General features: G+C 44.6%; 1 long non-coding RNA gene across 1 annotated transcript; it reads right to left on the bottom strand.

The window, feature by feature from the left end:
* Positions 1-15,446: 15,446 nt before the first annotated feature.
* Positions 15,447-17,875, bottom strand: LOC116437445. The gene is made up of 2 exons (XR_004237304.1): positions 17,543-17,875; positions 15,447-15,514 (listed from the first exon to the last, which is right to left on the bottom strand). It is a non-coding gene; the product is annotated as an uncharacterized LOC116437445 (long non-coding RNA).
* Positions 17,876-23,661: the final 5,786 nt, after the last annotated feature.

The following is a 23,661-nucleotide window of genomic DNA, read 5'->3' as shown; positions in this document are numbered from 1 at the left end:
AGAGGAAAGGAATTGCTGAAGTCATTCTCAAATTAAAAGCCACAGATACCTCTGGCAGAAAATACAAAATACCAGCAGATGGACAGTTCATTCTTTTTAAGACCGGTTCAGGTGGGACGGAGTTTCTTGTCTCCTCTTACTAGTACTCCAAAAGGAGAGGTGTTTCATGAGAAGATGAAGTGGCGACAGGACTAAAGAGTTGTTGTTCTTCACTGCATCAATTGTTGACATGGTTTTATCTTGATAAGTTTTAAGATATTTAGGTTTGCATATGTTTTATATGTTTGTTGCAAGCAATGTTTTAAAATTTTTTTACTTCCTCTCTGGTTGCCACAGTGGGTGGAAAATATTTCTCCCTCAATTTAGTTTTGGGAGCTCACATAGGATTTCATATGATTATGGAATCAAATTTGTGTACCTCTTCCTACCTCCTCAGAGCAAAGCATAAAATTACTATACCGAGGGAAGCTCATGTAGAAATGGTAAGCGATGTGTAAAGCATAATTGTGCCAAAGAAGGGGATGTTGAACTGTTGATGAACCCTGGAAGAAGGGAGAAAGTTTGTTTCAGCTGTAGAGAAAGAAGGCATAAGTGGTTAAGCTGACAAAAAAAAGAAGAAAGATTTGGGGTTTGAGAACCAATGAAGGGTTTGGTAAAGTTGGAAAAGTATTTGGTCTGAACCCAAGACCCTGACTGAAACAATATGTGGAGGAGGTTGGAACAACTCAAGTTTTGCTATATCTTTGCTCCAGGCACCAGAGCTGAGATTCCTATGCAGCCCATGGAGGACCACGGGGGATACAGAGATCCACCTGTAGCCTGTGGAGGACCCCCCGCCAGAGCAGGTGGATGCCTAGAGGAGACTGTGATCCTGTGGGAGACCAGTGGAGAGAGGGACCCTGTCCCCAGGCTGGAGCAGCCTGTCCTTGAAGGACTGCACCCCGTGGAAGAGTGACTCACACTTGTCTTGGGGTGACTTTATGATGTGTATCCCCTATTGCTGCTCTATGCCCAGAAATTAATTTTTTGCCTTTCTGTGCCTTTAAACTGAGCCTGAGAGGGGGGAGAGGAAAAAAATACCGAGCGAACTTTCAAAGCAGTTGTTCAAGGACACACACACTCCTCTGCATCCTGCCGTGGCGAGAGGTGCAGGGGAAGCACCCTGCTTGCTTTTTAGCCAGTTTTCGGCCCTTTTTCTCCAGAGAGAGACAGAGAGTTGAACTTTGTTTTTCCTGGGACTTTGAGTTTTTTCTCTTCTTCTTTTTTGGACTGTTTCAACATCAGAACACATCGGGAGAGTTCTTCATCAAGGCCCCGGAGGTGGGCCCACCATGACCCAGCTCCAAGGAGAGGGAGAGAGACTACGGAAGGACTCTGAAATTTCCTCAGGTTTCTCTCCACAGTGAGAGGTTTCATTATTTAGCATTATTATCCCTTTCCTGTGTGTTTGTTAAATAAATAGTTTTTATCTCTTTCACTTTCCTTTGAGGAAAATATTTTTTTTTTCCCCCGAACCTGGTGGGGGAAGAATGGTTGTAACATGCCTTCTATCAGAGAATATTTTTCCTCCAAATTTGTCCAAACTAGCACACGCTGCAGCAGTTCACGGGGAGCTGCTGCTCATGAGATGGAGTCATGTTGGAGATGCTCGCAGAGAACTGTCTCCCATGGGAGGGACCCCACGGGGCAGCAGGGGAAGGACTCCTCTCCCCAAGCAGCAGAAGAAGCTATGGGTGATGAACTGACCATAACCCCCATTCCCTATCTCCCTGTGCTGCTGGGGTAGGAGGTAGAGCTGGGAAAGAAGGAGGGGTGGGGGGAAGGTGTTTTTAATGGTTTATTTTACTTCTCATTATCCTGTTCTGATTTTGTTAGTAATAAATTCACCTTATATCTCTAAGTTGATCCTGTTTTGCCTTTGATGGTAATTGATGAGTGTTTTCTCCGGGTCCTTATCTCAACCCATGAACCCTTTGTTAAATTTTCTCTCCTCTGTCCAGCTGCAGAGGGGAGTGAGCAAGCAGCTTTTGTGGGTGCCTGGCATCTGGCCAGCATCAACCCACAACACCCATGGTGGTCACTGACTTTTCCCTCTTTCCTTGGGTACAGGTTCTGGGGATCCCCCTGAAACCTGGTTGGTGGGAGGGATAAGGGTGATAATCTGGGACATATATATTTTTTTGGGTTATAATGATACCTGGATTTGTAAGATTACGGACCCCAAAAGGCAAGGCAGCCTAACTATTCGAAATTGATCTATCCTTAAAGTCTGTATTTTTTGACAAGGAGTGCAATACATTGCAATATCAATAAACAATAAATAATCTGAAATTGAACACACCATGCTATTTTGGAGCTCATCTTAAAAGTCCAGCAAGTATCAAAAATGGTTTTGTTAAATTGCCTAATGTTTGAGATGTTATTACTAAATGAACAAGGAATATGTAAAATGCCATACCTCACTGAAGAAAAATACCGTGCCAACAAACACGAAGGAAATCACTGGCACACTGATTGCAATGTTCCACACCCTGCCTCTAGAACCCCCAACCCAGTTCCTGAGTAGCCAGATGACTAGAAGTCCTGCCTGGGGGAAGGGCCCAGGAAAGCCAAAGGGTACTTGCACCAAGACACAAGGCAAGCACGTCTTGACCCTACCTCGTCTTGGAATTTCTATCAGCTGAACATCCCTGGAACTAGGAGTGGCAGCTATATTTGCTCTATTCTATATCTCCTGTCTCTTTCTCTTTCTTCTTTTTCTTCTAATTCCCTCTTCTCAGAGTTCTAAATAACTTAGAATTGGATGGGCTTGGAGTTTGCTAAGTTGAATGGGCTAAGTTAATGCTTTGAGAAGTGTTTTATGTTGACTGAATGCTGGTCTAACCTTTTGCCAACGTTCTCTGATTTTCTGAAGTTTTTTTGTTGTTTTGACCTCTTGAGAATATCTTGTTGGTATTTCTCCCGTGCATCTAACTCAGAGTATATAAAAAAACCATAAGCCCTTTTAAAAGGCTTGTCGAGCCAGTTTTTGGGGCCTTACACCCTCCAACACTGGCCCCCATTCATTTTTCCTTTCTCCACAGCACACTGGGTCTGGCCTGATCCTTGCACCATGTATATTCTTCTTTGATGGACATCATTATACCAGCATCTTACGTTCCAAGCAGCAAATTCTTCCACTAGAATTAGGGAGATATTATATATATTTAATATATATGTTTATATATTTAATTTCCTTTATGTTGGTGATGCCTTAGGTTTTAACTTTTATATTTTTCAAATTCTGTACTGCTTAGTGTGTAACTCTGAAGTTTCTTGTAGCCTGTTAATTTCTGCTCTCTCGTGCTAGGTAGACATAACAAAGCCTCTCCAGGCCTGCTCTTCAAGGACATCTAAACTGTCCTAGGCCCAAAAAGAATAAACCAAAAGCCTTTGAGAGGGGGGTAAGTGGAGGGGAATTACATCATTAAACTGAAGCTTTAATTGGAGAATTAACCATGCTATGTAAATGAACCAAACCTATAAAAGTGTGAAGAACTCGTGACCTGTTGTCCATCTTGGGGTCCATCTTGGCAATAGCCTCTGGCTCCCCAGGGGGTACCTTTGAAGGCCTTTCAAATAAATACCTACTTTTATTCCCTTACTCCTGTCTAGTCCCTGTTTCTAGGAGGCCTCTTAAGGCATCATTGGCATAAGGGAGTCCGGGTAAGGAGACTTGCCTTGTTTTTAACCTCTCTCTAGCTACAAAACTTGAGCAATACAACATTTGTGTGGTCAAACCATGTAGGAGCTTGGGTGGGTTGGACGGTCGGGACGGATGGAGACGAGAGATCTCTGAAGTCAGATCTTGGAACGTGGTTTATTGCAAAGGGCGTGGGTACAGGGGCACTGCTTAGAGCTGCCAGCTGCAGCTCGGAGCAGGCCCAAGAGAGCAAGAGTGTAAAAGTAAGAGCAAGTAGGTAAGAGTGGAGTAAGAGTGAGCAAAGAGGAGGTAAGTAAGAGAGTAAGGGCAGAAGTCCTCATTACAATACAATAAATCATCTTCTGTACTGAATATTCTAATTGTCACTAACCAATCTAATACAAGATACAAATCCTATAGCATTTACATACAGCCTATAAGAGTTCTTATATTACCATAGAGTGTTACATCTTAACTCCTAAAAACTACTCTTTGGACCCCTTCTGCTGAGCTAGTAGGGTCTGCTCTGACCCTTGGACCTGCCTGCAAGCAGAGGGTATTGTTCAATCAAGAGGGGATTACCTTCAGTTGGCCATACCATTGTTTTCCAGTTGTTCAGTAACTAAGACTTGGTATTTCAGAAGTGGCTTTCATTTTGATGTCGCATGTAGTTTTCATATTCCCAAAATCTTTTGTCAGGCAACCATATTTATAAGGCTTTCCTGTTTCATCTTCCCCAACATCTCCCCTGTTCTGATGAACAATTAAGATATTAGACATAGTCCTACTCGTTATTTTTTGCACACACTGAAGTATACAGGGTACTGCTACTAAAACTATAATTATTACTACTAGAATAATCAAGCCTATTTTACAGAGTTCCCTTAGCCAAGGTGCAAAGCTCCAACCGTCAAACAAACTGTCTAGCCAAGACGGGTCATCTGTTGTAATTTGGTTAGCTAGGTCCCTTAGGTTTTGTAGCTGTTTGTGAATGGAAACAGAATGATAGGATAAGTTCATACAGCAAAACCAGAAAGCTAACAGAATTTCAGCTATCAAAGCACATCATTTAAGTCAGGCATGTGTGAGTGCTTTGATGAATCAAAATATTTCCATGGCTGAATGAGTCCCCCAGAGCCAGCACCAGTGCTTGCTATAGCTGCTGATGGACACTTGATTTGGATGGATCGATTCCCAGGGCTTGAGAAAGGAGTGTTTTTCCCCCTGCCTGATAAGCACAGGCAAGGGTCCAGCTCACCAGGCTTTTTTCTCATTTATAGGATCATAGAATCCCAGGATGATTTTGGTTGGAAGGGGCCTTCAGTATCATCTCATTCCAACACCCCTGCCATTGGCAGGGACACCTTTCACTAGACCAGGTTGCTCAAAGTCCCATACAACATGGACTCTAACACTTCCAGGGATGGGACATCTATCACCTCCCTGGACAACATGTGCCAGTGCCTCACCACCCTCACAGTCAAGAATTTCTTCTGAATATCTAATCGAAACCTCTCTCTGTCAGTTTTAAGGCATTGCCCCATGTCCTATCCCTCCATGCCCTTGTCCAAAGTCCCTCTCTAGCTCTCTTGTAGCCCCTTTAGGTACAGGAAGGTGCTCTAAGGTCTCCCTGGAGCCTTCTCCAGATGGAACTGAATCATGCCACAACCGGGCCAGGAGACACTTCAGAGACAGAGTCAGAGAAGTGGGTATTTGCTTTATTCGGCGCTCCGGGTGTGTGGGGATCGCTCCTCCAAACACACACACCTGGTGCTCTCTACAACACAATATTAAGGCTTAAATTATGAATATTCATCACATTCCTTGGGACAGGTGTGGTTATACAAATTATTTCTCGGAAGTCATTAGCATATGGGTCACGCATGAGCTGTGTGTCCTGGTGGTCACGCTGAGGAAGACCTCTCCTCTTCCTCGGGGGTATTTCTGGTGAAGGCCAGTAGTCATCCTCCCAGTGAACTTTTCACCTTTCTCCCTGGGCATGCGTAGTCCTTTGAGGAATGATTCAGCAGTTTCTGAGATGATCCTTGTCCCCTCTATCTTGACAAGATTAGGGTGAATTCGGCTTCTCAGGCTTTGTAATTAACATCTTCTGTCTGAACTAACATTTGCTGTCTCTCAATAGTTAACTTGTGCTTACATGAGTTAGTTATTGACTGCCCCTTCTTCAGAACAACCCCAACTCTCTCAGTCTGTCCTCTTAGGAGAGGTGCTCCAGCCCTCTGTGTATCTTTGTGGCCTCCTTTGGACTCGCTCCAACAGGTCCACATCCTTCTTATATTGGGGGCCCCAGAACCAAACAAAATGAATCTCCCTTGCACCCACTTGCAGTGAATCTTCTTTCCAACATATGGAACCTTGGAGTGTCTGCTAGTACCCTAGAGCACCAGCACTGAAATTATGATTTTAGCTTGTGGTGCTACATGAGAAGAGTGAGAGCATGAGGTCTATGTCTCCCTATGACCTGCTGCTCAGTATATAGCAAGGCTGCCTGAAGAAGGGTTTTCTTTGCATACCTGAGGTCTCATAGCTTGAATCTGCTCTGTCTGTGTGAACTGCTGGAGTGGAAGGAGACTTCAGATACAGCCAAAATGGCCTTGTAACCTGGACTTTGAATGTTGCTTGAGAGTTCTGCTCTGAAAATAAGGTGTAAAAATGGAAGCATGGCTACAAGCTTAGCTATTCCTAATGTCCGCAAAGGATGGGAGAGTGCCAGGACCCTGCCTGCACTGCCTCTGCCCTGCCTTCAGCCTGACTTGCTCTCTCCTACCTACCCTGAATGGCTTTTCACTGCTCTGAAAAAGATGACATACCCCCAAAAGAGCAAAGTGTGTCTGTTATTGACCCTGTTTGTTTGTACCCGGTAATGATGTCAGGAAAAGGGTGTTGTTTTCTTAAGCCTCCTTTTATCCCCTTTGTTGGAAGTGCCTTTGGTGAATCTCACACCCTGGTGCTATTAGCAAAACAATTAGGTTAACAATGCCTTGGCTCCAACTGTCTGTCAAAGGCTGAATTGCAATGCAAATTAACTCGGCTTTAGCTCTTCAAAGCCAGCTTCGGGAAAGGTCCCCAGAAATCTCCATGAGAATGGAGGTCTAGGGATGGCGAGTGTGGGCTCCGTGGAATTTTACATCCAGGACCTAATGTGTTTGGCAAGGAGGGATACAAACATTGTACAGATATATTATACAAATCCTTTCAATACTTAAAGGGGGCTTAGAAAAAAGATTGGGACAGGTTTTAGCAGGGCCTAGGACAAGGAGTGATGGTTTAAGCTAAAATAGGGGATGATGCCTTAAGAGGCCTCCTAGAAACAGAGACTAGACAGGAGTAAGGGAATAAAAGTAGGTATTTATTTGAAATGAAGAGCGGAAAGAACTCCACTACTAAATAAGTAGTAAAGTAGGTATGTTTTATTCCAGCTGGGATGCACGGGGGATCGCTCTTCCAAAATCATGCATGCCGACAGCTGCATTCAGCTCGGTATTTATCGGGTTACAAGTTCCATATTCATTAAGTTTCGCAACACGACTATACATATTCATCACCTAGCCCCGCCCAGCCTCGCTTCGTATTATAATGAACCCAAAAGTCATTTGCATCTGCATTGCGCTTGCGCAGTGTTGTTTGGTGTTTTTGGTAGGGGTCTCCGAGGGTCTTTTTGATGAAGTCAGGAGGTCTTCCTCGTCCTGAACTTTTCACCTTTCTCCCCTGCGCATGCTCTTTTGTACCCCTGGCCTTTGAGACTGGTTTGAGCTAGTTCGCAGGATGTCTGTCTGAGATTCCCCCTGGTTTTATCAGAGGTCTCTTATCTTTTCTTCCTGCCCTGGTATGCTGACCAAGCTGGATCCATTGTTCCTGACAAATTCTCCTGCTTCCCATCCCCCTGATTCAGAAAGGCCTTCAAAGGTACCCCCTGGGGAGCCAGAGGCTATTGCCAAGATGGACCCCAAGATGGACAACAGGTCACGAGTTCTTCACACTTTTATAGGTTTGGTTCATTTGCATAGCAGGGTTAATTCTCCAATTAAAGCTTCAGTTTAATGATTTAATTCCCCTCCACTTGCCCCCCTCTCAAAGGCTTTTGGTTTATACTTTTTGAGCCTAGGACGGTCTGGGTGTCCTTGAAGAGCAGGCCTGGAGAGGCTTTGTTATGTCTATCTAGCATGAGAGAGCAGAAATTAACAGGCTGCAAGAAACTTCAGGGTCACACACTAAGCAGTACAGAATTTGAAAAATATAAAAGTTAAAACCTAAGGCATCAGGGAGAATCAGACTAGATATAAGGAAGAAGGTTTTTACACTGAGGGTGGTAAGTCACTGGCACAGGTAGTCCAGAGAAGTGGTAGATGCCCCATCCCTGGAAGTGTTCAAGGCCAGGTTGGATGGGGCTCTAAGCAAGTTTGTCTAATTGAAGATATCCTTGCTCATTACAGAGGGGTTGGACTAGATGATCTGTAAAAGTCCCTTGCAACCCAAAGCCTTCGATGATTCTATGATTCAAACAGATTTTATTCCTTGTGGGTTAACAGTGCCACTGGTATGTTGTGATGTCCCCTGAAGATTAGGATACAGTCTATTCTCTTCGTTATACAAATCACAGGCTAAGGCTAAAACATGAGGACTCTGACAGAAACAGTCCTGATCCTCCAGTTTGGAGTGGAAGTATTCCTCCCCAAGGGGGTGTCAGAGGTTCCTCAAAACTTGTCCAGATGGCACTTGATATAAGCTTGGCCTTATTTCCCAATTAGGTGTGATTCTTGGTACATTCCTTGGATCATTTGGGTCTTCCCAGTTCATTACCACCCAGTCCTCGCTTAAAAGTCAACTTGATATCACCTGGCTTAGATTTTATAGTCCACTCCTTAGGTTCTTCCACAGGTCCTTTAATTCGGCTGGTGTCGCTGTTGCGCGCAGGGAACGGTGAAAATCACGACATAAGTCCAGGTGAGATGATATGGCCGAAGCGACCTCGTTTAATCACCCATACCTTTTATAGCATGGTTCGCAAAAGAGAAATTACATGATTGGCCTATTGACCCACAACCTCTCAAGGTGATAGGTTAAGCAGTAAGACACCCATTTCCAAATATTATTCTCACAAGACTGAAAACAATTCCACAGTTCTCACAGCAACCTGCAGGTGCAGAAATGGTTTACATTCTCTCAAACTGTTGTCCATCCAGTTCGCATGAGAACGAAAGCTTTCACAGAGAAGCTGTGAGAAGCTGGATTTCTCTAACTGCTCTCTCATGAGAAAGAAGAGTTTCACGGGAAAATTCCTCTGCTCGCCCTTGCTAGCATCCACAGGCTGGCGTGGATCCACCCTCTTTCCCTGGTTCAGATCGCTGCCTCAGTTGTCAGTAGTACCTGAAAAGGACCTTCCTATTGTGGAGTTAAAGATTGCTCTTTCCATGTTTTTACTAGTACCCATTCCCCTGGATTGATATTATGGATTTTAAATTCTAAAGGTGTGGTTTGAGGGATTATCCCTTTAAACCTCAAATTTTCAAGCGCTCTTGCAATTGTGGTGACATATTTTCTATCACTCATTTCCCCTACTTCATAAGTAGCAGTTTCATGTTGGGTGGTCAGAAAGGATAATCTGAACATCATCTCATAGGGTGACACTCCCAGGTCTGACCTGGGTTGTGTTCGGACCCTTAACAGGGCCAAAGGTAAACATTTTACCCATGACATTTGTGTTTCAATCATTAGTTTTGTTAAAGTTCTCTTTAAAGTCTTGTTCATCCTCTCTACCTGGCCCGAACTTTGTGGATGCCATGGAGTATGTAATTCCCATTTTATTCCCGAGGCTTGAGTTATTTGCTGTAAAACTCTTGACGTAAAATGTGTCCCCCTATCTGAGTCTATTCTATTAACCATTGCATACCTGGGAATAATTTGTTCCAAAAAGGTTTTTGTTCCAGTTTGGCCAAATCTAGAAATATATCCTCTGAGAGAAGGCAGGCTATAGCCATCCCTCCCCCACCAGGTTCGGGGGAAAAAAAAATTTTTCCTCAAAGGAAAGTGAAAGAGATAAAAATATTTATTTAACAAACACACAGAAAAAGGATAATGATGCTAAATCATAAAACCTCTCGATCTGCTGAGAGAAACCTGGGAAAATTTCAGAGTCCTTCCATAGATCTCTCTCTCCCTCTCCTTGGAGCTGGGATGGGGTGGTGGGCCCACCTCCAGGGCCAAGGCCTTGGTGGAAATTCCTCCCAATGTATTCTGATGTTGAAACAGTCCAGCAGAAAGAAAAGGGAAAAAAACGGAAGTCCCAGGAAAACAAAAGTTCAACTCTCCGAAGGAAAAGGAGCTGAGGAAAAAAACCTGCCAAAAGCTGACTGGAAAGAAAAGCAAGCCGGGTGCTTCCCTTCCCTCTCGCTCTCCTGCCGCAGCTGAAAAAAAGTCGCTATCTCTGTGTGACCTTGAACAAGCTGCAAACTGCTTTGGAAAAGTTTTTGCTCAGTTTTTCCTTCCCCCTCTCAGGCTCAGTTTAAAGGCATAGAAAGGCACAAAGTTAATTTCTGGGCATAGGGCAGCGACATGGGATACACATCATAAAGTCACCCCAAGACAGTTTTACATACCACATTAGCTGTAGCTCTGACAGTGGGAATGGCTTCTACCCAATGAGTTAAATGGTGTATTATTGCTAATAAAAACTTCCACCTGTGCACTTGGGGAAGTTCAGTAAAGTCCACTTGGATACTTTGAAACAGTCGCAGAGCTAACTCGCAGCCTCCTGGTGTTTTCTCATTACGTTTTTATTTACCTTTTGGCAAGTTATACATTTCTCAGTTACTTGCTTTGCCAATCCAAAGATCCCAATGCCCCCATAATTCCTTAAAAAGTGATCACACAGAGCTTGAGTACCCTAATGAGTTTTTTGATGCATATCTTCTAATATTTTCCTAGTAAGTGGCTTATTAAGTAACTGCCTCCAATCAGGGAGTTTCCATTTCCCAGATTGGTCTTGCTCTCCCCCTATCTTACTTAATTATTTTTCTTCTGCTTCACTAAATTTTGGAACTTCCAATTCTTCCTTGTCTGGGGTCAAAATTAACAACCTTTTTGGCCCCATTTTCTGCTGCATCTCTAGCCTCTTGATCTGCCAAATTATTCCCTCTTATTTCTGAGGTCATTCTCCTTTGGTGTCCTTTAACATGTACTACAGCTATTTCTTCAGGCAATTTTAATGCCTCTAAAACCTCTAAAATGAGTCCCTCATGTATCAGTCCCTTTCCTTTTGAATTAAGTAAACCCCTTTCTTCCCAATTTTTTCCAAAGGTGTGTACTACCCCAAAGGCATACTTTGAATCAGTATATATGGTTCCTTTCTTTTGTGCTAAATATTCCAGTGCTCTTTTTAGAGCGTATAATTCACAAGATTGAACCGACCAATTTGAAGGTAATTTCCCTTTTTCGATGGTCTGCATATTTTTCCCATCAACTAAGGCATCTCCTGACATCCTTTTTCCTTGTAAGCATCTAGATGAACCATCAACATATATTTTTTCCCCTTCTGGGAGGGCCTGTTCTGCTAGATCTTCCCAAATTTTAGTTTGGTATTGTATAATTTCTAAACAATTATGTGTTAAGTTACTCTTTGGTTCTCCATATAAAAATTGAGCTGGATTCAAACTTTTGTTTACTTCTAGTGTCAAGTCATCACTATCTATCAGAATTGCTTCATATTTTAACATCCTAGAATCTGTTAACCATTTTTCAGTTTTTTGATTTAACACATTTTGGACTGGGGTGACTTTATGATGTTGTATCCCCTATCACTGCTCTATGCCCAGAAATTAACTTTGTGCCTTTCTGTGCCTTTAAACCAAGCCTGAGAGGGGGTAGAGGAAAAAACCCAAGCGAACTTTTCAAAGCAGTTGTTCAAGGACAGACATACACACTCCTCTGCTTCTAACAGCAGCAAGAGCGGAGGAAGCGCCCTTCTTGCTTTTCAGCCAGCTTTCAGCCCTTTCCTCCGGAGGGAGACGGAGAGTTGAACTTTGTTTTCCTGGGACTTTGGTTTTTTCCCTTCTTCTTTTTTGGACTGTTTCAACATCAGAACACATCAGGAGAGTTCTTCATCAAGGCCCCGGAGGTGGGCCCACGACCCAGCTCCAAGGAGAGGGAGAGAGACTACGGAAGGACTCTGAAATTTTCCCAGGTTTCTCTCCACACTGAGAGGTTTTATTATTTAGCATTATTATCTTTTTCCTGTGTGTTTGTTAAATAAATAGTTTTTATCTCTTTCACTTTCCTTTGAGGAAAATATTTTTTTTTTCCCCCGAACCTGGTGGGGGTGGTTGTAACCTGCCTTCTATCAGAGGATATTTTTCCTCCAAATTTGTCCAAACCGGCACAATGAGGTGTACACACAATTAGTTTACTCCCAAAAGTAAGCTTACAGCTCTCTTCTACCAGAATAGCCATAGCTGCTTTAGCTTGAATACATACTGGCCCGCCATGGCTCACTGAATCCAGCAATTTAGATAAATAAGCTACTGGCCTTTTCACTCCTCCCCATTCCTGGGCTAAAACTCCATGAGCCACTCCATTTTCCACATTCACATACAGATGAAAGGGTTTTTCTAATGAGGGTAAGCTCTAAGCTGGTACCAAGGCCAATTTCAACTTCAGTTCTTCTAATTTATTATCATCTTCCCTGGTCCACTTTATATTGTCTCCCCCTGTCAATTTTTCATATAAAAATTTTGCTGCCTGTGTATATCCTTCGATCCATAGTCTACAATATCCCAATAATCCAAGCAGTCTTCTAACTTCCTTCTTTGAAGAAGGAGGGAGAAGAGATAAAATCCCTGCAACCCTCTCAGGATTTAGCTTTAGGCTACCTTTACTTATTGACCAAGATACTTCACTTCCGATTCTGCAAATTGTAGTTTCCCTTTTGATACCCTTAATCCTTTTTCCCCAAGAAAATTCAAAAGTTTTATAGTAGCCTCCCATCTTGGTTTGAAAGACAGGTGTCTGCCAAGGAAGGCATGAGTCTCCCTTGAAATAAAAAAAAATTGCAACTCCTTTCCCTCCGAGTTATTATAATTTTGAAATTAAGGGGCTTTCAGGCAAAGATATGAGGAACAGGAATAACAGTTCTTTACTATTATATATCTATATATGTATAACAAGGCAAACAAACAGCAATAGCTATGGCAGTAACAGCAAACAGAACCACAAACCCAGTGCCAGCCTTCTCACTGTCAGGACCTTTTCCCCTTTGGTGCAGTTCCGGTCCCAGCTGGCAGGGGCTCTGGCGGCTCCCGGTGAGCAGGGCAGGTGTGATGGTTCCCCCGCGGCTGCAGGGGGCGCTCCGGACCGAGCTCAGGGAGCACACGGTAATGGCGGCTTGGGATCCCGGGAAGAGATGGAACAAAGGCTTCACAAACCCCCTGGGCAGCCAATCCTGGTGCCTGGCCGGACCCTCGGGAACAGCAGGCTGGAACAGCAGGGACGAGCACAAATCCCGGGTGGCAGACGAGATGTATCAAACTCTGGAGCTGCAGCGGAAACCCCCGGAGGTCTCAGCAGGCAGGGCGAGCATGGCTACAGTGTGTCGGGTGGAGTCGCGGGAGACAAGCACTCAAGGCATTGTGATCAGCAAGTCTCGTTTATTGTAATAATCTACACATACTTATAGTGCTACTAATTAGCTCATACATATTGCAAAAGCTGAGCTCCTTATTGGTGGGAGCTATTCCGTGAGATCTGCAAACACAGGGGTCTTATTTTCCTCTTCCATATGGTTTCTTTCTGCTTACTTATCTGGACTCACATCCTGTTATTTATACAACTTCTTGCTCAAGGATTCAGTGTCCTTGCCAAGTCTGCATCTTTACTAAGCCTGCTGTGTCATCATGACCTTTGCTTTTTAGCCATTCTTCAGAAAGACTCTCAACACTTCCCCCGTTTTCTTTTTGCATGATCATAGTCATATTGACTGACTTCAAAATTAAATTTTTTACACATGACATTATACAGCTAAGCATAAGTAAACCAAGCAAAACAATTATTAGCAATAGCATTAAAGATTTGATCACACTTTTCATCCATCCTTCTAAGGCCATCCACTCTGTAAGTCCTTCTAATCCGAAAAATCCGGAGTCTTTCTTTATTTTTTGGGAGTGTTCAATCAAATTCTTAATTTCGACGTGGATGGACTTAGAATGATCTTCAAGATCCATGCAGCACATTCCTTCAAAGTCTTTACAGCCATGGCCGTGGGCTAAGAGTAAAAAATCTATAGCTGCTCTATTCTGAAGCAGGGCGTGCTGGACTGAACTCAGGTCTTCTGCAAGTTCAGACAACACTCGGCTGGTACCGTTTGCTTGTTTAACTACCCAACATGTCAGTTTTTCTAAGTGACGATGGGCTCGTGCCGCAGCTGCACCAGGAACAAAAAGGGAGGTAAAAAGCACTTCTAATTTGCTCCATAACGTGAGGTCATCCTCACATTCAGATGTCATAGTTTCTGCTAAAGACCTCTTCCATTGTATTCGGTGTGTAGCATTAGGATGGTGCTGTGGAAGTGCAAGACTCAGTTGGCCAAAGGTACAGGGCCTGCCTATAGGCTTGGATGAGATACCTGACCAGGCACGATTCCCACAAATTAGGAAAAACCCTCTGGGTAACTTTCGAGGGAAAAACGTTCCAGGGGCTGCAAGAGATCGATTTCTCACGGTAACGTTGCACCATTCTAAGTCCCACTGTGAAGCATTGCCAACAGGATTAATCAAGGTGGGGCTGGATGTATTCATTTGACAGCCACTAAGGCTGCCCTCTTGGCATAAATTGCGTGAACTATTAATATAGATACAGGCTGTAGCGTTAAGGGAATCAACTAGTTCTATTTCTTGTGGCTCAGGGCCCACCGGGAGTCAATCATCCCAGATATCATAGTCTAGTAGGCCATGAGTAATATTTTTTGTGGAATTCAACGGCCAAATAGGTTTGAACTGCTTCTGGGTCTCGATTACAAAGTTGCGCCATGTATTATCTGTTAATGGTACTCCAACTAAGCATGTCAAAAATGGAGTACTGGGTGTGGCTAAGGAGGCACAGAATGTTGTGGTGTTTAATTCGCGTGCCAAGGAGACCCAGATATTATCTCTGGGGTCAAACACCTTAGGAGGGTAGGGAAGGTTGTGACCCATTGCTGAGCCTGCGATTAGCAGCACGATGCTTAAACCGCCGGCAAACATGATCCCACTTTCTTGGTTCAACTTGCCACTGAATGGGGACCCCGATGTTTAGTTGGCAGGAGGATTGCAAGACTGCAGAGTAGCTATCGGCCAAGATCTTTTTTGCTAAATGCTGTACTGACCACGCTAATTCTCTTAGCCGCAGATCTTCAAGATTTTCAACTAATTGCAAACTGTCAATGATATTTTTGCCTGTGAGTTGTACCAATGCTCCTTGAGCCGTCTCACGGTGCCAGTGAAAACTGCAAGACTGACACCAAAACCCTTCTGATAGATGTCGCTGGTGGACCCACCACTGTAAATTACAACCTCCGCAAAGCAATCTCACCCACGCCTTATGATCACTACAATTACATGCAAAGCAAGCAGATTGGCAAAAGCGTAAAAAATGTCTCTGCAAATGTGGGAGGAGATAATCCTCTATCTCCTGTTCGGAGTCCACAAGGAAGGTAACGCGAAACCGTTGCTCAACTTCCTGCAGGATTTGTGAGATCTTCCTCTGTACTCTTCTTGCCTTCCTCTGTTGTGGGTTGCTCATCAGTGACAACAGGCTTAGTCCATTTAGCCGGAACCCATAGGGGACCTGTCGGAGTGGACACACATAAATAACCTCTTCCCCAGTACAAGGTTTTTACAGGATCCTGCCAAAGTCCTGTCTTGGGGTCTTTGTAGCGCACCCAAGGCATGGGCATCGGGGGTTGAGGATAGGTAAAATGAACAATGGCAGGAGGCACTTCTTTGTCACCGAACACACAAAGGTGATTTAGGACAAAAAGGCATTTTAGTAATTTGTCTTGCGGGTTGGACAAATCAGGATATTTCTGCAAGTATGTTTTGAGGGTGCCATGTGCCCTCTCTACAATAGCCTGACCTGTGGGCGAGTGGGGAATGCCTGTTTTGTGAGTAATATTCCAATTTTGCATATATCTGTCAAAGCGTGCACTGCTATAAGCGGGGCCATTATCAGTTTTGATTATTAAAGGGACTCCCATAACTGCTATACAGCTATTCAAATGACGTTCGACATGTCTCGCTTGTTCTCCTGTCTGAGCCGTAGCCCATATGAAATGACTGTATGTGTCAATTGACACATGAACATACTTCAAGCGCCCAAAACTGGGGACATGTGACGTCCATTTGCCATATTTCATTGGCTTTAAGTCCTCGAGGATTGACTCCTATGCCTAAACTGACCCCAGTATTGTGAAAACTACATAACGGACATGCTTTTATTATGGCGCGTGCGTCACGTAAGGGGATATGGAAATCTCTTACTAATCCTTTTGCATTTTGATGAAACATACTGTGACTTTCTCGAGCCCTAGTATTTTTGGGAACATTCTGACTGAGTGATACGATCTGATCTGCTCTCTCATTGCCCTCTCCTAAGCCTTCTTGCCACTTATGGCTGCGTATATGGAGAATTGCATAAGGGTGAGATCTGTTCCGCAGCGCACGTTTTAGCTGTAATAACAGATCAAAAAGTCGCTGGTTTTTTACTTCCTTGATGACAGCGTCCTCGATTCTAGAAACAATTCCCATAACATAAAGAGAGTCTGAAACGACATTGAGGGGTTCCGAAAAATGAAGGGCGGCCCACAGTACTGCTACAAGTTCTAAGGTTTGTAATGTATCAGTAGGGGTAGCTGCGATCTTATGGTGGCACCATTGTTGATTATAGTGCCAAACAACGGCAGCTGTCCTGGTTCTGCGTCCGGCATCAGTAAAAACTGTCAAAGCATCAGGGATAGGCCCTTGGTGTTGCAGCGGTTTGGATATCCAGGTCCAGCTTCCCAACCAGTTAAGTAATTTTGGGGCTAATGGGCCGGTGCGAACTTCTGCTCCAGAAGAGAGCAATGCTTCAGTGAGTCGCGAGGAGTTGAGTAGGTACCACTCTAAAGTAGGTTTTTCCATGGGGAGGTTGATAACTGCAGGTTCAAGGCCACTAATTTCCCAGGTGCGTAGGCGTCCTTTCTTTAAAAGAGTTGCCAAATTTTCAATCTTTGGAGTGACTGTTTTTCTTTGCTGCAAGGGGGGCGAGATCCATTCTAGAACGGAAATGTCCCCCGTTTTCTTTTGCTGTGTAATGGCTCCTAAGAGATGTTCTCCACTGTTCCAGACAGTTAAGGATAAGGGGGTGTCGGGGTCTAGACGGTCGACAAAGCCTCTGGAGATGCAGGATGTAATTTGCTGCAAGACTTTAGACTGTTGCGGCGTAAGCGTCACAGGAGTACATGGGTCTGTGCCCTTTAGCAAAGGACGTAGCTGTTCCAATAGCATGTTGGGAATTCCTGTAACAGGTTTAAGCCATTGCAGGTCTCCTAGAAGTTTCTGGGCCTCATTTAGGTTTGAAATAGATGCTTGAATATGTAACTTTTGAGGTTTTATTCTCTGAGCGGTAATAGTCCATCCTAGATATTTCCATGGAGCAGAAACTTGTATTTTGTTGGGTGCCACAACAAGGGACCAAGCAGCCAAGGAGGCAACAATAATTTGCATCTGGGCAGGGGTGAAAGGATCCCTTTGAGCAAAGAGGATGTCGTCCATGTAGTGATAAATAATGGCATCAGGCATCTGTCTCCGTAAGGGTTGTAAGGCAGCATCAACATACAGTTGGCACAAAGTAGGTGAGTTTTTCATCCCTTGCGGCAATACAGTCCATTCAAATCGCCTGGCTGGTTCTCCTTTATTCAGGGCAGGTAAGGTAAAGGCGAAGCGCTTGGTGTCATCTGGATGCAATGGAATAGTAAAAAAGCAGTCCTTGAGATCTATAATTAAAAGAGGCCAGTTTTGGGGCAACATAGCCGGATTGGGGAGACCAGGTTGTAGCGCCCCCATAAATTCCATTTGTTGATTTACTGCACGGAGGTCATGTAGAAGGCGAAACGCACCAGACTTCTTGCGTATGACAAAAATAGGAGTATTCCAAGGACTGACGGATGGTTTTAGGTGGCCCTGTTGGAGTTGTTCGGTTACTAAGGCATGGGCTTGTTCTAAATTTTCCCGTTTCAAGGGCCATTGCTTAACCACCACAGGCTCGTTAGTAGTCCATGTCAGCGGCAACGGGAATGTCCAAGCAATGGCCTCTAGTGTAAATGGTGGTCGTTGGTCAGCACGAGGCCTAGCTGAGCTAAAACATCTCTGCCCAGCAAACAGTCCACAGTTGTTGGTAGGGGCATGATGGAAACTGTAGCTGGCACTTGTTTGCCATCAACTTCAATGTGGACTAAAGGAGACTTTTGGGCAAGTCTCATACCTCCGATGCCTGTGACTGCAGTTGTGGCAGGCAACATGGGCCAATTGGAAGGCCATTTTCCAGGGTCGATGACACTAGAGTCAGCTCCTGTGTCAAGAAGGGCTTCCAAGGTGATGGACTCTGCCTGATACAGCAGGAGACAACGTTTCCGTGGGCGGGACGTGAGATCAATAGTGAGTAAGGTCAGAGATCCAGTAGAGCCAGGACTTGGCTGGCACCTGGGTGCATTACAAGCAGGCGGAATACTTGAAGCCAGATGTGGTAATGGTACTAGTTGTGCTAACTTTTGTCCTGCCGGGATCTTAACGGGAGGATAATCGGTATGCGCTAAAATAAAAATTTCTCCAGTGGCGTCAGCATCAACAAGACCAGTCTCTACTAGGAGTCCCATCGTAATTGCGGATGAACAACCTACAATAAGTCCTCCCATAGCTTGGCCATTAATGCACACAGGTCCGATAACACCAGTGGGAATGCGATGGATTTCTGATGTTAACAACTCGGTATCTACTGAGGCTGCCAGGTCCAGGCCGAGGCTTCCGCTTGTTGCTGGGCGGGGACAGGTGGAGGTGCTGGAGCTGCTACTTGTGTCGTCACGCGGCCGCTGTTCGTGCTGGGTTGGGGGTTTCCCTGTTTCTTGTTGCTATTGCGGCATGCATTTGAGTTGTGCGTATTGGATTGGCACTTATTGCACCAAATTCCTGCGGCTGTGCATTCGCGACGAATGTGACCGGGTGTCCCACAGCGATAACATTTCATGCGGCCACCTGGAGCTGGGCGGGGACGTGCTGCTGCCGCTTGGAGTGGAGCAAGGGCTGCCATAACCTGATTTTGAGAGCTGATAGCCTGCTCTTTAAGCCCTTCACCTAATTTTTCTAAGGCTTGTGCTAAGAATAGTTGCGAGCCAGTGGGCATGGTCACAGCTTTTTCTAAAAGTTGCTGGACAGTCCAATCCCCTGGGGTGGAAGTAATAAGGGCACGGGTGGCCTGATTGCCATTTTGTAAAAGGCATTGTTTAAGCAACGGGTCATGCATATGCTCTTGAACCCCAGCTTTTGAAATGGCTTCCATAACTTTGTCAACAAAAGAGCCTAGAGACTCCTCTCTGCTTTGCTTAATGCTCATATACATCGGGATTCCACCTGGGGCTCGGACCTTATCCATAGCTTTCTTAGCAACTGCCATAGCTTCCCGTAGCTTGGCAGGTCCTAGCGCCGCTTGAGCTTCTACTCTCTGATGGTCTCCTTCTCCCATAAGCTCAGCTACTGTAACACCTGTCAAGGGATCTGCCGCTGGCCTGGGGACAGCAGCAGTAACAGCGGCTTCCTCCCTCCAGCGAGCCTCAAAAAGCAGTCGCTGATGCAGGGTATACATGAGCTTAGTAATGCCTTTAATGTCAGCAGGAAGAAGGGTAAAAGCATTAAAAATATAATCAAGCATCTGTTTAACTGGTTCACTGGTGACACCGTAATTCCCCACCGTTGCTCGCAGCTGCGCTAGCAGCTTCCAATCAAGATTAGTCACCTGTGCAATACTGCCACCTCCTTGTGGATTCGGGACAAATAAAACAGGGAACGCCATGCTGTCTTGGGCAGCCGCTAGCATGTCAGAATCACCCTTTTGTAAGCCATCACGAGCAACCGCAGCCCAGAGTTCTCGATGGCCCCTAGCCATGGCCTCCGCGAGGTCAGACTCTGCCCCAGGGACAGGCTCAGGGCTAACAAAGGGGTTTCGCGAACGAGAACAGTCCGGCGGAGACGGGTGAGGCAAGGGCGGTGGAGGAGCAGGCTGCGGCGGCTCCCGGGCCGGCTCGGGCGGCGGGCAGGGCTGCGGCGGAGCAGGCTGCGGCAAGGAGGGCGTAGGAGGTAGGGAAGGCGCAGAGGGTGACTCAGAGGGAGAAGCCTCAGGGGGTACATGAACCGTAGCAAAGGTGGAGGGATTAGGTGGGCCAGAGAAAACAGAGGCACTGTGATCGCCGTAATGACGGTTCCGATCCTGAGCAACCTTAATTTTTTCTGCCGCTTTTTTCTCTGCCTGTACCATTAAAAGTTCATTGTGGACAACTCTCCATAGTTTAGAAATCTTTTTAGCTGGCTTATCGTCATCTAAGACAAGATCCCAAAGTTTGTCACCATACGCGCGCCACTGACTTAATTCATGAATGGAGTGGGGGTCAGCAAAAAAACCATAAGAGCGCGCATGCGTTAAAAGAACGGGGAGGTCTTTGTCAAGATCAATTCCTTTAAAATTACGCTTAAGCAAAAGGGCTTTAAAAAGTTCCTGTGCTGCTTGCCTTTCCATACTTACGGTACCGTTGCTAGCCCCTCCAGGCTTCGGCAGCACGTATCGGCGAGCCCGCCTGTGCGGTCACTCGGGCGCGGAGGTTATAGGCACGACGCGGATGGGCGCTGCGTTCAGCCGTACGCGACCTCTTTCGCCGTCCGTCTAGGTGCGGGACCCGACCCCAACGCAACTCCCCCGTCGCACAAGGCAAGGGCAACTTCTCCTGTTCGGGCGCCAGATGTCGGGTGGAGTCGCGGGAGACAAGCACTCAAGGCATTGTGATCAGCAAGTCTCGTTTATTGTAATAATCTACACATACTTATAGTGCTACTAATTAGCTCATACATATTGCAAAAGCTGAGCTCCTTATTGGTGGGAGCTATTCCGTGAGATCTGCAAACACAGGGGTCTTATTTTCCTCTTCCATATGGTTTCTTTCTGCTTACTTATCTGGACTCACATCCTGTTATTTATACAACTTCTTGCTCAAGGATTCAGTGTCCTTGCCAAGTCTGCATCTTTACTAAGCCTGCTGTGTCATCATGACCTTTGCTTTTTAGCCATTCTTCAGAAAGACTCTCAACAACAGTGTAGCGAAGGCTCGAAGCAACGGCAGGGGCAGGGCGGCCGCAGCCCGGCTCCCAGCAGGGCAGGGAAAGCCGGGCTTGGGAATCCTGGGGTTTCTCCGGTAGAAAGAAGGCAGCCGAAAAAGCAGAAGCCTGCCGTGCTGACGAATTCCTTCCAGCCTCTCTCTCCGTCCAAACGCCGGAACAAACAGCCCACAAGCCCAGGTGAAAGAGAGTAGCCAAATGGAACCCTCCTCCTGTGGCCAGGTCTTTTGTTTTTCTTAAGCACCCAGTAATTTGTCCCCCTGGCAACATGTATGGGGAAAATTCTTTAAGAGAAAAAGAAATCAGAAGGAGAACTCCTAAAACCCCAACAACTGTCTTTTGGTGTTTCTCTTCTTTCAGTTTTGTTTGTCTGTTTTAAGTAGTAAATTGCCTTCATCACATTCTTCACCTACAACTGATATTGCAGAGCGTGCTATAAATAGGAGGCATGAGGCAAAGCTAAAATACTCTCTTAAGACATATGGCATGAGATTCGACAGCACATAAGTTTGAGAGTTGGTAGAAGGCTTTTTTGTATTTTATTCATGTCTTATCTGCAGTCCATGGCTACCTTTTTGTTTAGGAAGGGGGATCCAATCATTTCTCATGTAGCATTTGCTTGTGTTTTGTCAAGATTCTTTAATTCACTAATTAGAAAATCTAAAAAGTTTAGCCAGATTATAATAATTTTGAAGCCTTCTAAAGCAGAGCTGGGAAGGTTAGTCCATATTTGTAGGATTTCAAATATGTATAAATTCTTATACCAACTCTCAGGATAATATTGGTTGAGCCAAATTATACATCTATAAGACCTTAGCTACAACATTTTTCAGTAAAAAGACAAAACAAGTTAGACAAAAGTTAAGAATATGTAGAATGTTTTAACTTCTATTTGATCTCTCACCAAGTCACTTGCAATGAAAACGCAAACAAATTACAAACATTAACCAACTGACAATGCAAACAATTATGGTGACACTTTAAATTTCATTGGTTTTCATGCAGCTCCATCTCATGTGTTGGTAGGTTCTTATAAAAGAGAAGTGAAAATTTGGCCCACTAGACTGATTATTAAAAAAGAAGTAAAACTTTTGGGGCTAACACAAAATGACAGTGAAGCGATGGTTATCACATTTAGATGTGATTTTGCTGCTTGCACTTTCTCTGCCCTCAAACTGCTTTCTTTATCTTCGATGATGGGATGTTTGACATTCCTAGAAAAGAGAAAAGAAACAAACTTCCCCGAAAAAAAAATATGAAAAATATGTCTGAGTGAAACAAGTTGTTAATTGCAATAACTTATTCAAGTGGCGTTTTAGCTTTTATTCTATGAAGTGCTTGTTACACCACTTTTGTTGTTTCCCACAGATTTTCAGTGGGGTTTCCTCCAGTTGATTGTTCAGTGAAGGGAGTGAGACTGCTTTTAAAAGTTTTGCAAGAGTTGCAGTCTGTGAATCAGGCATTTGAATTGCTTTTTTTTTTTTCTTTTGTTTTCTTTTTTTTTTTTCTTTTTTTTTCCTTTTCTTCATTGGCCACTTAGGACAGGCATTTTCTCTTAAAGTTTCTCTATAGCCCCCACAGATGAGGCTGCATGACAAATACTTAGGCCTGCATAGGGACAACACTATCTCTACAAGGCTGTAGCTGCAGAATTGGCTTCAGGATTAGAATCTGCCAATTCTAGTTCTCCACAATAAACGACAGACTGGTGGGGGGGTTCCCCACAAAATAGGAGCTCTATATTGGTCTCAGGACTGAAACCTGCCAATTTTGGCTTTTCACAACAAAACAAAAAGGCACAGGGGCATGGGTCCCCTCCAAACAGGAGCCTTACAGCTCCACACAAAACACCAAGCAGAAAAGGGAACTAAACACCCAAATCTATTAACCACAATGTCCACAATTTTTACAACTTCTGCCATCACCTTTGCCTTTGCTTTTGCTTTTTCTTTATCCCTTCTTTTTTAACCAGTTCCTCTCAAATTTCTCACTATTCTCTGCCACTCTCCCCTCACTCTATCTACACCTTCATTTTCTGCCAAGTTCTTTATTCCTGCTCTTTCTAGTCTCCTACCAAGCTCTCTCCTCTGGCAGCTTGGGCACTACCCACTCCTTGTAGTAGAAGAACAATACCACTTTCTCTCACAGTTCTTTCCCAGTTTTCTTCCCGAACCTCCCAAACCTCAGGTACCAAATGTGACTTCCCGCACACAAACTTTAAAATCTCAGGCTCAAAATCAACTCCTCTAGAGTGCCTCTGATAACACTGAGAGCATAAGCTCTGCTGCCTGGCAGAAGAGCAGTACCACCTCTTCTTACAAATTTTACACTGTGTTAGTACCCATGCAACATGCCACCCTCTCGCTGAACGAAAAATTCTAATGCAGCCACAAAAACAAGTTATTCCATGTATTCTTTCAAAACCTAAATCCTCTGCCGCTGGTTGTTCCCAATCTAAAGCAACTAATCTTCCTGCAGAGGTTCTGTATATTCCCTCTAAAGGAACTCATTCGCCTCTTCTCTTGATGCAGTGTTCTATCAAATTTACAAATTCCCAAGAATCAAGACCAAACCACTGAG

Source organism: Corvus moneduloides, chromosome W, assembly GCF_009650955.1.
Source record: "Corvus moneduloides isolate bCorMon1 chromosome W, bCorMon1.pri, whole genome shotgun sequence".
In the NCBI taxonomy this organism is placed as follows: Eukaryota; Metazoa; Chordata; class Aves; order Passeriformes; family Corvidae; genus Corvus; species Corvus moneduloides.
This window is presented reverse-complemented; position numbering and strand designations above follow the sequence as displayed.